The sequence below is a fragment of the Myotis myotis genome, unplaced genomic scaffold (assembly GCF_014108235.1).
Source record: "Myotis myotis isolate mMyoMyo1 unplaced genomic scaffold, mMyoMyo1.p scaffold_m19_p_18, whole genome shotgun sequence".
Lineage (NCBI taxonomy): Eukaryota > Metazoa > Chordata > Mammalia > Chiroptera > Vespertilionidae > Myotis > Myotis myotis.
In genome coordinates, this window is record NW_023416322.1 from 41737288 (window position 1) to 41752775 (window position 15488).

A 15488-nucleotide genomic window follows, 5' to 3' on the forward strand; every position below is an offset into this window, starting at 1 on the left:
GACCTGCAGGGGGCAATAGCTTGACGCGAATGACAACAAAGGCTGCTGCTGATAGGCTTGGGTTTCTGACTGTGACCCTGGAGTGGTGGCAGGTTGGGAAGAGGGCTTAATTAATGTACATTGAAACAAAAGATCAGGTAAATTGTTTGATTTGTCTTCAAGCTATATTTTTAGGCTAATCTAATTCATCGCTGTGAGGGTGTTTTTTTCCCCCTCCTTAAAGAAAGTATCAAAGTTTCAGGAGACATACTCAGCTATCTCAAGAATTATCCTAAACACTGTTTAGTATGAATATAGGGTAATTTATGTTCTCAAAAAGGCAGAATAAAACTGAACTGTTTTCAATGTTCAAAGGGATGACAAAATCAGAGGAAATATAGATTAGATAGCAATAATAAAAGGATGTCACCTATCTAGATAATACACTTTATATTCCTTTTTTAAAAATTTTAAAATTAAAAATGGATGGGGGGGGGCGGTCACCCTATGGTTTGTAAAACATATGCTTCCCACATCTAAAGCATTAATTTTAAAACTGGTTTATATTTAATATTATGATTGACAAATAGGAAGTGATCTTTTTATTTCCGCAATTTTTTAAAAATTACAGGTAGAATAGAATGTATTGCCTATTGATAATCTACCATCCCCACCCCAACTGGTCACCCCCCCCCCCCATATGACCACTCCCTTCTCAATCCCTACATCCCCCCCCCAACCCCCCACCTCATACACCCAATCACCTAATCAGGGAAGACTGGACACAGACCAAAAGGGGTTTTGGCTGGGGGAGTAATTGCCGAAATGAAAAAGCAAACTCCTTCCATCTCCTCACCTCAACCACATTTAACGTTCATTATCTCCATTTTCCATGATGCAGAATGTCTTGCCCAAGAGGCAACCAGATTTCAAGAAGTCAAAAGGGTACCAGGCATTCACAACCCCCGTCCATCATGGTGGGATTCACGGGCTGAGTTTCTGTACGCACATGCTATGGGTCTACTTTGATCACAGTAAGAAAAAAAAAAATAGTTTTTTTTTAAAAAAGAATTTCTGCCCAGGTGCGTTCCGTTTCTTTTGCATGGCAGAGTTTAATCTTGATTTTTTAAAAACCCAACATTTTAAAACACCCCTTTTTCCTACATGATGGTAAAGACAGAGCCCCTGCTTCTGCTTTTCTTTAAGGAGAGAAGGTGGGGATGGCTGAAACCGGGAAAGAGAATTTTATTCTCCCACCCTCCCCTCCCGTTCTCCTAAACCGTTTTAGTCGACATATGTTTGTTATCAGAGCGAGGTGCTGTGAACACACAGCCATTTTCTTAGCAGCTTTCTGACTGTGTGCTCCCATCGTCCCACAAGGCACTGGCCGTCTCCCCTCGGGAAGTCATGAATAAGAGACCAGGAAGCCTGCACGTCAGATCTTCCTCAATTAATCCACCATTAGCATGTTGGGGAGACCCACTCCGGGAGGGTGAGCAGCAGCTCTGGCAACCGCCGCCGACCCTCCCCAATTAGGCTCTGCTAAAAAAAAAAAAAAAAAAAAAAAAAAAAAAAAAAAAAAAAAAAAAAAAAAGAACTCTTTTGCAGAGACCAAGCCTCCCTCCCGGGCTGTCCGCGTTTTCCGTTTTCCTATTTTAACGTTTGGGGAGAGTGGCAGGCGACAGATGGTGGAGATCAGATCGATGTGATTGCATTAGATGACCCCCTCCCCTTCCCCACGCCGTTCTGGAAGCTCCATCCGCGGAAGGCGATCGCCGGGGACTCCACCGTGGACCCAGCCGCACGAGGACCAGGTCCCCTCCCAGGGCTTGTGAACGCCGGACCGGCGCGCTCCGGAGGCAAGCGGCTCCCAGCGCCCCGCCTGCCTCGCCACCCAGCTCATCGCGGACCCTCCGGCTCCTGCACACCATCCCGGTCCCGCTGGAAACCGGGATGTAGAGGGTAAGCGCTTCCATTCGAGGCGATTGGGGACCGTTACTTGGCTAGACCGCAAGCCCAGGCTCAGCGAAGGTGTGGGGTGTGGGATGGGTCGGAGCGGCGGGCTGTGTTTACATGGATAAACGTGTTTCTTTTTGTCTGCGAGAGAGCTTTAGTCAGGGGCGATGTGTATAGTGTTTTTCCATTGATTGTACGAGGCGACTGCCACCCGACCCCCCCCTTCCCCCCTCTCCCCTGCGTTTCCCCCCTTTCTACTGGAGAGGGAGGACGGGGGAGAGGGAGGGAGGGAGGGAGGGGGAGGCGGGGGGAGAGAGCAGCATTTCTGCATTCGCTTAATTGGCTTAGTTCCTCACACACGATGGCTTTGGTCGCGTTTCTTTATGTTATAATGTGGTCGCAAATGACCAAGCGTGAGACTGGGATGGGGTTTCGGAGTGCGGGGGACAGGGAGGGTGGGACAGGAGGGGGACTGCTTGGCAGTCCCTCGCGGTGGCCTCCAGAGATCAAAAGATGCTGGGAGCCCCCTCCCCCCACATACCCCCTCTGCCCGAAAAACACCCCTCGAGGGATGGGGCGCCAGAGAAACGTGGGTTCTCAAAAACAGAGCTCGCAGGAGTCGATGCACAAAGGTACTTGGTGCGGACCTAGCCTCCCTCCGTGGATACCGCTCCGCCGCCGCAGGCTCCAGCTCAGGGTGCACCAGCCAAGTGTAAGTTCATCAGCAAATGCCCTGCTGCTGGCTGCGAGGGCTGCGTCCCCGTTCTGTTTTTGTGTGGAGGGTGGAGAGAGGGCAGGGTGGGGGGGTAGGTGGGCGAGGAGGGGGCGCCCGGGGGCTTAAGGAGGTTTGCTTTGAATCTGCACCCAGCGGCGATGTCTGGGAGGAAATGGTGCTCTCTGCTCGGAAGTCGGGCTGCCCCGCCGGAGCCGGCGCCGGAGAGCGGCCGCGGAGAGCGGGGCTGAGCTGAGTGCAGCCGCAGCCGCAGCCCGGGCTGAGCTGTCCACCGGCGCAGGTGCTGAAGCGGGGGCAACACGGGGTAGGTGGGCGAGGGCTGGCCTGGCCACTTGGAGGGAAAGCCAGCATGCCTCCCGCGCTGTTGTTCCAGTTTCTGACCGCGTGAGTCTGTGGGTCAGCGTGTGTGTGTGTGTGTGTGTGTGTGTGTGTGTGTGTGTGTGTGTGTGTGCGTGTTTTATTTCAATGGCGAGGAAGCCAAACTAAAGGAGATTTTCCTCAGAAAGCCTTGAAAAGCGGTGTGGGTATTTGTGCTGTGATTCGGGGATGCCATGTATTGTGTATGCATGCGTGTGTGTCTATGGCTTGATACCATCCTTTTTTCGTACAAAAGGAATATTCCATTTGCCAAACCAACAGCTGCCTGGATAATGTTCTTTCTTGTTTTCCTTTTAATGTGAGTTGAGATTTAAATGGAGGAGTTCGGAGCAAATGGACACTTTGCTCACAGACTATTGCCTTACTTTCCCTCAGGGCTTTTGTTTCTAGGAGTTCAAGCTGGAGAGAACCTGTCAGCTTTCCGTGTGTGTGTGTGTGTGTGTGTGTGTGTGTGTGTGTGGCATGCCTAGGGAGACGCCCCCCTTTATAGCTATGTTAGGTAACAGGACTCGTTAATTTGTTTAATTGGCATCGGTCTTCTCGTGAAAGGTGTACTTAAGAGTCACCTGAAAATATTGCAAAATAGGCTCCTAATGGGGCAGTACTGCTTTTCTTTTGAGTTCTCTTGGGCAGCAGACCTTGAATGTGAAGCAACTAGTCGTAAGAACCTAGGATTCATGTTGACTTTACTGTCTGCAAGTAACAGGTCGGGGACATGCGGAGCTGGTGTGCCTGGAGAAAGGATATATTAAAACATGATGATAAGAGCCAGCCCAGCCTAAGTGCCCTAAATTGCAACCAGGTCAGTTAGCGATGAGTTGTGGTGGGGGGAGAATGCTGTTATGTAATTACTCCTTGATGAAGAGCTGTTTGCACTTACATAATTTGAGGAATCATAATGTCTATGGCCATGCTGCCATGTCCCCTCCCTGTTCCGCTCACACGGATGCACGTCCGTGTCCTGGGGAGTATGGCGGAAAGCGAATTGAGAACTTTTTAATGGAGCTGAGCCCTGTCTTGGGTAGTGACGTTGCGCCTGCCCATTTTGTGTAATGAACAATAAACCCCTATTATCAGAATACTCATGCCGGGTCCAAGACAAAGCTTTTCCACTAAGAACCATATTGACCCTCAAAGAATCACAGAGCTCCTCTCTCAGAAAGCCAGCGTTACAGTCACCGTGCAAATGAGTGGTCATTGTTTATCTTTCTTACCACGATCTTTATGAAGACAGAGAGCCCAGGGTGTTTCTGTCCAGGTGTTCACAGAGATGCATCCGTCCTGTCTATGTAGAAGGTGGGTTAGGGAAGTACACTTACATCATGGGACTACAGAAACAGCGCCTAAATCATAAAGACTCCACCAGCTTGTCAAACTCAGGGAGTTGTGCTACTATGGAAAATGAGTTTTATTGTGTGCTCAAAGCTGTTTTTCCCTCTAAAAATCATGGTGTTGCGTAGCTCCAAGGCCTTCCAAGGAGAGATGACTGTTTGGGTGGATCTATCAGTATTTGATTCAAGTAGTAAATGGAGCCAGCGTTTATTTTCTGTGATCATGCATTTCCCCAAAACACCCGGCTGGAATGTCACCGATGCGTGACCCTGTCTTTATCGGAGCTGCACTCCTCCTTCAAGCCGGCTAGGCAAATACATCTGTGATGTGTGTGTGTGCTTAACTATGCCTGTCTCCTACAGGGCTCCTCGCTGCCAGGACTCCCCATCTAAGCACCTGAGTGGGCTGGCCGAGTCGGAGGGGTGCCCAGCAGAGCGAGGGCAGAGGAAGGCTCTGGGGGGGCAGCAGGTAAGCGAAAGGTTACTCGTCACACCCATCCTGCGCCCCAGAGCCATCCCACTCCCCACACCCCCTCGCCTGGCTGGGCAGACCCCGCACGCACGCTCCGCTCCTCCCGCGTTAAGTGCTTGGCTTGTGATTTGTCTTTCAGAATTGGAAGGAGAGCAGCCATTCGGCTGTGGGCAGGAAGCAGCCGCACAGAGCGCAGCTTTGGATCCTTCTGGAGGGAAATCGAGTTATGGATTATGGTCCGGGTCAAGCTCAGCCCAGCCCAGCCCAGCCCAGCCAGGGGCGGGCTCAGCGGCAGCCAGAGTTGTGGCAGCAGCGGAGGCGGAGGCAGCGGCAGCGGCAGAGGCAGCGGCAGCGGCCCGGCTCTCTTCGGTGACGGGTATTCTTGGGTGGATAATACGGATTACGTTGTTATTGCTTAAGAATACGCGTAGTCGAGGAGAGTACCAGCGGCAGGCGGCAGCGGCCGCCCCTCCCGGCCCACCAGCGGGCCTCCGAACGCCGGTGGTTGCCAAGGTAGCACTTTTGGATCTTTGCCTTTTGCTGGGTGTTTCCACTCTGGGTCGCGCGCGTGTTAGGCGATTACAAGTCGCGTCTCACCAGAAAGGCTCTGTGCGCCGCGCTTCGGGGGCGCCGGCTATGCAACGGGTGCACGCGGGGGCGGGGGTCCCGTGGCGGGGCCGGTCGGGGAGCCAGCAGGGGTGGGGGTGGGGGTGTCGGAGCCCCCTGCCTGCCAGGGTCCTCTCTGGGGCATTTAGCGGTGCCGGGAGAGGCACGCTCACCGGCGGGCGAGCGCCTGGAATTGGGGATGTTGGCAAGGCTGTGAGCGCTTGGGCAGCATTGCAAGTCAGGAGCTGGAGCTCCATGGAGGGTCTCTGGAGGGAGGGGGGGGTTGGGAGAGGGGGGCCCCGCCTCCGCAGAAAGGGCGTGTCCGTGGGTAAAGGGGCCCCTGCGGCGGAGGAGCGCGTGACTTCTGGAATCGCAGCGAGCCGGTGGCGCTCACAGCCCGACTTGGCTGCTGGCGGGGGCCGGGGCGGGGGCGGGGGCGGGGCGGGGGCCGGGGTCCCCACAGAGGCTCCAGATTGGAAGGGTGGTTCTCCCAGGAACCCAGACTTTCTTTGCGGATCCTTCGCGAAGGGGTGGAGAAGCAGGCCGGGCACCAGATCAGTTGCGGTGTGGCCCGGGACTGGAACCTTCCTGACAGGGGCTGGGGCCCGGCGGGGGCTGCTCCGTCTTCCAGTTTCTGTGGGACAGGTCCCCGCGCTGCAGTGTTCCCTGCCTGCGCCCCGGGGATGAGCCTCCTACATCAGCACAGGGGCGAGAGGAAGAGGGAGCCGTCTCTCCTTCCACTTTCAGCTGTGGTTTGTTTGTTTCCAATGCCGACGGACGCCCAAACCAAATGGATTTGTCCCTTCTTAGCTGAGAGCAAGGAACCATCCACGCAGCCCCTCCAGCGCACCCAGGCGGTGCCGGGGACTAGCGGGCGTGGCCGGAGGGGAGCCGCTCGGGATGGAGCTGGAGAGGGGACCCGCCCTGGCAGGCACCGCGTGCGCGCACCCAGGAGGCTCCAGCTCTCAGGCTTGGAGGGCAGCGAACCCCCAGTCTGGCTACTCGCCTTTCCTCTTCCCAGTGGAGGTGGCTGAGGAGAAAGGAGGGAGGAGAAAGGGCTGGGGACGAGAAGGCGCTCCCAGGTTCCAGGAGGCTCGGCCAGCACCTCCTGGGACACCACATCGCCTGCCTTCCCTGCCTCATGGCTGCTGGTTGCGAAAGGGCTGGGAAGGCAATTCCTCAGAAGTCCAAGCTGCACGGGAAAAGGAGAAGCCCGGTGCCTCCTTTGAGGCGCTCCCGGACCAGCTGAGCTGAGCTAAGCCCCAAACATGGTTTCCTTTTGGAGAACGGGGCCTTTCTCGGCGGGGTGCCTGGACCCCACTGGGTTCTGGTCCCTAAGGGCAGCTCTCGCCCTGGAAATACCGTGAGCCCGTGAGCCCAAGGAAGCAGGCACCTGGCCCAGCCTTCCCGGTTAGATAGAGTCTTGTCTTCAGTAGCTTGGATTCCCAGTGAGGAGTCCAACCCTCCCTGGCCCTATATCCATCCACCGCACCGCGTCGGATCCCACCGACTCAGGGTATCTACACGGACAGCTTGTGTGCTCCGTGTGCTCCAGAAGGGGCCCCGCGCCTTCCCGAGCACACGGAGCACACAAGCTGTCCGTGTACTCGGGAAGGCGCGGGGCCCCTTCTGGACACGCCTAGGGCGAGTCCATTTCAGAATCAGTTCAAGTAGGGGAAAGAACACGTGTGATCTTCGCACTGGGCGTTCCGCCTCTAGCGAGACTATGTAACTGTTGTTCTTGCCCTCACTGTTCCTTCCACGAATGGCTTTCTCTTTCTCTAGGGACCCACTGGCCCGTGATGGAGGGCTTTTAAATATCGCACTTGTTCCTATTTGACAACATTCAGTGTATCAACTGGTGGCATTGTTTTATTGGGAAATGTAAAAAACAGAGAGAAGCTACATGATCTGGTAACAAGGTGATGACTTGACAGTCAGTCTCAAGTTGGTTGGTTGGTTAAGTAAGTGGGTAAGATGCAGATGGCAGAGAGCTGAGCTGGGGGCCTGGGGTGGAGCTTATGAGAAATGAAGGGTGTCAGTTCCAGCCTTTGTTGAGAGAATAAGGAAGAACTGTTTTAAAAAGGCAAAGGCTGTTTCACACTGTTCTCTGCTTCTGACTGCAATTGCTTCCTCAATTAATACTGTTAATATTCAGAGGCTGACTTGGGGAGGCCAGGGATGAAATCTCATGGTCGCCAAAACGTGGATTCCATGGTTCAAGTGGTTCAAAGACTGAATGCATTGCTCTTTCCTTTGTAGAATTATTTTCTTATGAAAGTTTTCATTAAGTGTCAGTCTGACTTGAGTTGGTTCCTATTTAAATTTGAAAAGGAAAAAAAAATAGTTTTTACCACACTGGGCCTATCTAGATAAGAAAAGGGGGTTAAAAAAAAAAGCCATAAACAACCACCCTTAAAGTTTATTAGATAGAAACAACTGTGGTTGATTGTTGTCAGGCAGCCTTTCCCCCTCGGAAAATAGGATTTTTAAATTACATCCCCATCACCATGACCCATTTTGCCTGTCCACACTCACAGACACCACTGAAGAAGGAATGACTGTGCGCTCTTCCCGTGAGATCCTGTGACTTTAAGTACTCATCACCAAGGGACTGGCTTCCAGTCGATGTACAAATACCAGCACAGTATGCATCCCTTTTCTAAAATTTGGTTTGCGCCATAAAGTTGATGGAATTTCTTACTTGAGAAAAGCATATGGATTCAGCATAGACCATTCATTTGACAGTCTTAACGCATGATGGCGGGGACTGGAGACCATATCTCAAAATTGCTTTTGTTTGCCACGTTTACCTCCGCGAAGTCTGCCGAAGTCCTTGCATTGTTATGAGCACACTTTCCGGCCTAAGTGGAAGGTTTTAGATTTCCCACGGAAGTTCATATAATGTCTGTGAGTGCGCGGATTTATCCTGACACATCCACTATTAGGTGTAAGAAACCATCTTGGTTGACAGTTGACGGCCGAGTCTCAGGTAAGGAGCTTGATGGAAACGGTGTCTTGAAAGAACTGGCTGGCTCTGTTGTGTGTGGGTCTGAGTCGTGTCTGATAGTTTTGCTTGGAAGAGAACTGCAGGGAGTGGTGGTATTCGGGTTAAGGATCCATGGAGCATCCTGACAACCTCTACTGTGAATACAGACATTTCCAAGTGAGTAATCATGTCCTGGCCAGGATGTCTCCCCAGGTGCACTGTGAGCCCTGGAAGGGTGTGGTCCTTGGTGTCACTGCCCTGGAAGGGTGTGGTCCTTGGTGTCACTGCCCTGGAAGGGTGTGGTCCTTGGGTCACTGCCCTGGAAGGGTGTGGTCCTTGGTGTCACTGCCCTGGAAGGGTGTGGTCCTTGGGTCACTGCCCTGGAAGGGTGTGGTCCTTGGTGTCACTGCCCTGGAAGGGTGTGGTCCTTGGGTCACTGCCCTGGAAGGGTGTGGTCCTTGGTGTCACTGCCCTGGAATGGTGTGGTTCTTGGTGTCACCACATGTCAATCTAGAACCAGAACAGACTGTCAGTGACTGTCCAGGCAAAAGGGAGCAATGATGAAGTAGTATTTTGATGGATGGAAAATTCCAAGACCCATAATATCATTTCTTTCTTATTATGTTCCACCTCAGTAATGGTAAATTTTCAAGTACAAACATAGACATGTTCCTCTGTGTAGGCGGAAGCATGGGCACATTGGGGAATGCTCTGTGTGCTTACAGAGGACAGACAGGAGTGAGAACACAGAAGAGTTGCAGGCCACGGTGATTATTCACCCGCTTTTCAATAATGTGGTTTCAGCTGCTGTTGCATCTCCGAGAAGACAAATGACGCTCTTGCTCTCACAACGCCAGAGCGGTGTCAGCCGCACACTGACTGCACTCACTATTTGAAAGAAAATTTATTTTTCTGGTCAGTATTTTAATTAAAAGAGAAAACATAAAAGTGGCAATACTTAAGGGCTTTATTTTTATTGTATTTAGCTATTTCCTTCAGTTATTGGTTGCTACAAACACCTATAACCATAAATGTTAAATAGGTTTGAAACAAAGAGTTTGGTAGTTCAATTTTTAAAAATCTTTTGAGATTTTACTCCTACCTACTGCACTTTAAATCATGACTTATAACTCTTAAATTTCAACCTACAAAACATTTTGCACGAGTATTTATTACAAGCTTTTTACATGGAGAAAATATTTTAATTCATCCAAAAACACTATGAACTAAAAAAGGGCCATTATGAAATTTCAAATTTTTCCAAATATTCTTACTTGGGTTTTGTTGAGTGCAGTCTGACAACAGAGCCAGTGTATTGCTAATATTTGTATTATTTACACAACAAATAAGTGACTACCTAAATTTTTTGAGGTCTGAGTTCTGTTATATGTGGTTAATAATGAGAGCTAAGTAAGACAATCTGATCTTCAAAATCGATGAAAATTATTATACTATCTATACACCTGTATAGACAACACTTTGCATTTGCTGTGTTAGTGGAAATGCCCTTTGAGACTCACTAATAACCCACGGTATCTGAAAATGTATACACATGCCACCTAGAACCAAAGTTTTAAAAAATACTAAGAATAAACTAGGAACTTTAAAACATTCAAAGGATTTTAAATAAAGCTTATTACATTTAATTTATTACTACATATAGATATGAAATCAATACTGAATCTCAATGAAATTTCAAACTAAAGAACACTTATATTGCTATAATCTATTTATAAATACTAAGTGTATTAATGTCATAATGCACTTTTTGAAAAAAGTTGATAGATTATATCACTGTAGTGGCCAAATTGCATAATTTGAAAGTAGTATCTATTTTTAAACTTAAATAAAATGTGTGCTAAGAGACACAGTTTCTAAAGACATTCTTTTTATAAATAATGATATAATTTAATTGGAAAACTGATAATTTTTTGCAATAGTTTTTTTTTTTTACTTTATTTTACCCAATACAGGAATGGAAATTAATTGTTTGTGGTCCATTTTTATCTCCGGAAGCAAATGTGGCAAATTTTAAGAACTGGTTCCAACAAGTCATAAGATAAACTAAAGTTACTTAGTTGAGATAGTTTCTGTATTTCTCCTAAGTATTTCTTTCATTTTCAATCTTAACAAAGAAGAATCGATGTCATGGCTTATATTCTATCAGAAGCATAAATATCAAAAGATCTTTTCCTTTATATAGAAATAGATTAGGATAAGGCTTACAAATATTCGGGATTGCATTATGCATAACTGTTGGGGAATGCAACTTAACGGTTACTTTATAGGTCTAGTTTTATGCACAATTTGTTTTCACGACTATTATTTTAAACAGACTGACAGTGTTTCCAGGACATTAGAGAGCTGAGGTAGTTACACAGAACCTCAAATCTCATTTTCCCCAAGAATGTATGATCCTTAAGGGAGGAGAGTACTTCCTATGGGAGGAGGAACTCTGGGGTGAAATCTAGAAATCTGCTTCTGAGCACAGGTTCTGTTGTGAAGGGTGACAATGCACTAGCCACAGAGCCCGCCTGACTCTCAGGGTCCCAACCAGGCCCAGGAGGGCTGGACTCCTGGCTTCTCCAGGCCCTTCTGCTTCTATGGACTCCATTTCCAAGAAAGCCACCCCACCACACTTTTTTTTTTTTTGGCCTGAATATTACACTTTCTTTTTTATTTAAAATATATTTATATTGATTTCAGAGAGGAAGGGAGAGGGATAGAGAGCTAGAAACATCCATGATGAGAGAGAACCACTGGTTTGACTGCCTCCTGCACACCCCACACTGGGAATCGAGGCTGACACCTGGGCATGTGCCCTGATGGAACCATGACCTCCTGGTTCATTGGTCAATGCTCAACCACTGAGCCACGCTGGCCAGGCAATACACATTTTCTTTTATATATAGATGCTGTGCAAATCAATACCACAATTAACAAGGCAGCTTTAAAATCTTTCACAGGTACACACCAACCTATTTTGTTTTTATAGCAATCAGGAAATTGGTCTTCAAGATTTTTACTTAAATTTTCAAAACACAAAACACCACATAGACACATTTTTGTCACTTCTTCTCCCTTTGATTTTATTCTAAGTTTTAGTAGGAAAGGAGAAACCCAAAAGAATGACATAGGGATTTATCCTAGTGGGTTACTGTGGGAATCATGTGTGTTTCTATATGTATTATATATGGGCACCCCTCCCCCAAACCATGGGTTTACCTTGAAAACAGCCTAGTAAGACTAAATCATTTTTAAACTCTTTTCAATGTCAATATATGTGATTATAGTGGATAAAGAATAAACATCAGGCCTTTTAAAATGTTCATTCTGTGTATAAATGTTCATGCTACTAAGTTTAATTAGAAGTCTTAGAAGGTGGGGAAATTACTATTTTTTTCATTCTGTTAAAAAGAAAAGGACTAATATTTGCCCAGGATATTTATTGTTAAAATGGCATAGCAACAGTACAGCCTTTTAAAATACCCCATTCAGTGTCTGGCATATGATAGGGGCTCAAAAATATTTAGTAATTATATCATTTTAATACATGTCAATACCCAATATTACATGTTTTCATAGTTAATGTCCTGTTAAAAGTAGCTGTTATATAAATTGGCTGTTGAATTGCATCTATTTAAGTGTAATTTAATGTTAATATGAACTCTAATTCTCAAATTTGTTTACTAATAGGGTCTTTATTATTTGTTAAGATAGAGAATCTATTTCCTCTGATTCTCAGCTATTACTCCTAAATAACTGAAAAATCTATGAAAACATTTCTTTTAAGCTGGTATTGTTTTTGGAACTGCAAGTAACTGTTTAATCTGGAATCATTTCATTCCATGGGAATTTTGATGTAGAAAATGTTACCTAATGTATTTTATTTAATATTAAATCAATAAATGTAAAAATTCATACATTTTTTAAACAAATGAGCAGTGTAACTTTACTTATCCAATCCAATACTCCTGTGAAAGATATATATTTGCAAGATAAGGATCTGTGCAGTATTTTTGTCATTATTTACTTGCAAAGCAAGTTTAAATTATAAGCAAAATTAAACTATAACATTATCTGAAAGGAATATTATTCTCTCCAGAATATTCCAAGTATAATACATAAAATTTGACCTTTTAACCCCAAACAATACACTCAATAGCTAAAAATTGAAATTATATGGTTTGTCAGCAATTGCTTTTTCAGATAATTTCAATAATGCTTCATCTACACAGTTTATCAGTGGACATGGCACATTACATGCATTTAGAACTTTTAGAGAATAGGTTTAATAAAAGTTCTATAAAGCTTTCAGAGCAATTGATTTCAAATGGATTTCCGGTGGTAGAAGCACGAGGGTAAGGAGCCATTTACTTTATGAAAATGTCTCCTAATTGTTTCTGTTGCCAGATGTGGCCGCAGCTTTGAGATCCTTTAATACTTTACATGAGGACAGAGTCACCCCATGAGGGTTCTATACCCCAGACAAAAAGGGTTTTGTTCGCTGTGGCTGCTCCATTAAAAGGCAGGGTTGATGTTAAATTTTTGAGACAGTTTCACATGGCGCGCCGAGGATTTGTGCAGATAACAATTGAATCTGACAGGAGACAAGGGACAGTGATAGCGAGTAACAATGTTAAGAACGTGGACTGTAGAGGGGATTGTGCTGTCTTCGGTGATGTGTTAAAGACAATAATAAAATTCCCGGTAGCTATTTTATTGGCAGACCTAATAGCTCAGCACCAATACACATTGGGGGGGGGGGGGGTGAGGAGCAATTTGGGGAAACTGGAAGGGAGATCTTGCTCTTTGCATCGTGTCCGTTCCAGGTGTGATGGGGCGCTGACGGTACCGCGTGCATGCAGTGTCTGTAGAGCAGGAATTCTCCTATGGGACTCGGAAGTTCTCTCATGGAGGGAGAAAGGCATGCTCTACTCTCAAGCTGTGAATCAATTCAGATAGAAATAATGTCTGAGTCACACGGGCCTGGCTTATAGGTAGACAACGGAGAGAGGCATGAAACCTGGATGTTTCGCAAGTCAAAGGAAAGACCATCCAGCTGGAAAGATAGACTCATGTAAAATTAAGCCTAAGGAGACAGTCTTTTTTTTTTTTTAATCATTTTTTCTGCTGGAAAAGATCAGGTATATTTGCATCTTTGCTTTAGTCGTAAAGTCACGTGGAGGACTTTGTGTAAGACCGGATTAGCCATGTTCCCCTATGTGAAATAGACACGTGGCTGAGAGTTTAGCTTTTCCTTTCACTGCAATCGATGCAGGTAAGGGAGAAGGGCGATTTGCTCACTAGCCAATGGCCCAGCTGAAGAAGGCAGACATGCCTGTTCTCCTCTGGCCTGGCCTTTGCATCCAAAGGCACAGCATTTCCATTTGACCTTTTGTTTTCTTTGAATGGGATCATTTTCCAATTTATTACCACATAGAACACAACATCCCACGAGCGTCCGGTGAGCCCGCGGTGGACTCCGAGGGTATGTAGGTGTTACGATCACTCTCTGTCTCGGATGCAGTTACTGGGTTGTGGCCCTGCTTCCATGTGTTATACATGAAATGCTCACGCACAGAGGACCTTACGGACTTGCCCACGGACACCCAGGAAGCAGGTGGGACCTGTTTCCCACGGCTCCCTGGGATGTGTTCTTTCCAGTACACAAACGAAGACTGCAGTGTTGGAGTCTTGCTTATTACTCTACTCCTGCTGGCGGCAGATACGAATTTATAGATTCCTTTCACCCTTCGGTAATTCACCCAATTGAACCTTTTTCCAATATTATATGCAGTATACAGATGTGAACATGCCAGCAGATGCCAAGGGTCTACAGTGTGCTTATACTTTTATACTTACTTTTTTTCAAAGTCTAGGAAAAATGTGAAGCCAACTTAATATTAATGCAGAAACAATTCTAAAACATAGTTCAAGGATTAGCTAACCCTTTCCCCTGAGGCGCACATCTTTCAGTCAAACAGGAGCATTTTAATCTCAATGAAATCAACTCCATGGCATAGCTTCCAGATGAAAATACTGGCCGAAACACTGACCTGGCACCTCTCTGTCGTGTGGTAGGTCCAACGGGAAACTAGAAACAAGACCGGCGCGGCGGTGCTCTCACGCCAAACAGAGGCCGGTCACATGTCACATCCGGGCGGGGCAGCGGAGGTACCGGCGGCGAGTACCGAAACACCGAGCTGGTTCTCGTGTGATTATTACCCACGTGTTACCTATCGCCATGCGGACAACCGCCAACCTCCTTTTGCGGCACCCTGTACAAGTTAGAACTGCTTTTACTTCCTTTTTTAAAAACAATTTCAGTTTTAAATGTCCAAAGCGATCTTGTTGAATAAACAAAGACAGACTCACTCTCGGATTACAGCAGTCAAAATAAAGTTCCCGGTGTTACTAAGCCCTTTACCTCGGCGGCTGTGTTCGTGAGAACTGCAGGGTGGCCAGTCACCGCGCCGCTGAGTCACCTGCCACGCTCACCACGGAGGGAGGGAGGGTGCTGTCTCCCCGGGGGCCACCCCGCTGATCAGTCACCGACGCGCTGCCTATCAGGGAGTCCCCATGGCAGCAGGGAGTCCCCTCACGAAGGGGGAACGATCAGGATTTACAAATCCCTCAGGACTGGAAGATACCTTTGGACCATTTTGTCCCCACCGTAAGGTGTTCCTTTCTTCATTAACGGTAACAATGATGCCCATTCTTTTCCTCAATTTTAAAAACAAGGCAAATATAAAATCGAGGAAGGATAGATGAGAGAGGTGACAGATGGGAGAGAGAGGAGGGAGAGAGGGAGGCTAGTCTGATCGATTTTGGTGCTTAACTGAAGGTAACACAGTGGCAGAAATGAATAAAATCATCAACGTTTTGTCCAAGTAGAGATGCTGGACAGGTTCACAGAATTCGGCTGTAAACACGTGTGGAGGATAGATCTTAATTCTCAACCCAGCTAATGAACGAAGCTTCCTTGGTACAAGGCACAGCGTTAAGTTGACAGTCATGAATGTGGCTGGAACCTGGGGAAGC

The 15488-nt window shown here is 47.2% G+C and overlaps 1 long non-coding RNA gene across 2 annotated transcripts in view; it reads left to right on the forward strand.

Annotated features, from left to right (window-relative positions):
• Positions 1–1576: 1576 nt before the first annotated feature.
• Positions 1577–15488, forward strand: part of LOC118673582 — a 74621-nt gene continuing 60709 nt past the window's right edge. For both annotated transcript variants that reach the window (XR_004973415.1, XR_004973416.1), the window contains exons 1-3: positions 1577–1941; positions 4741–4846; positions 4989–5362. This is a non-coding gene — a long non-coding RNA (uncharacterized LOC118673582). The remainder of the gene's footprint in view (positions 1942–4740; positions 4847–4988; positions 5363–15488) is intronic.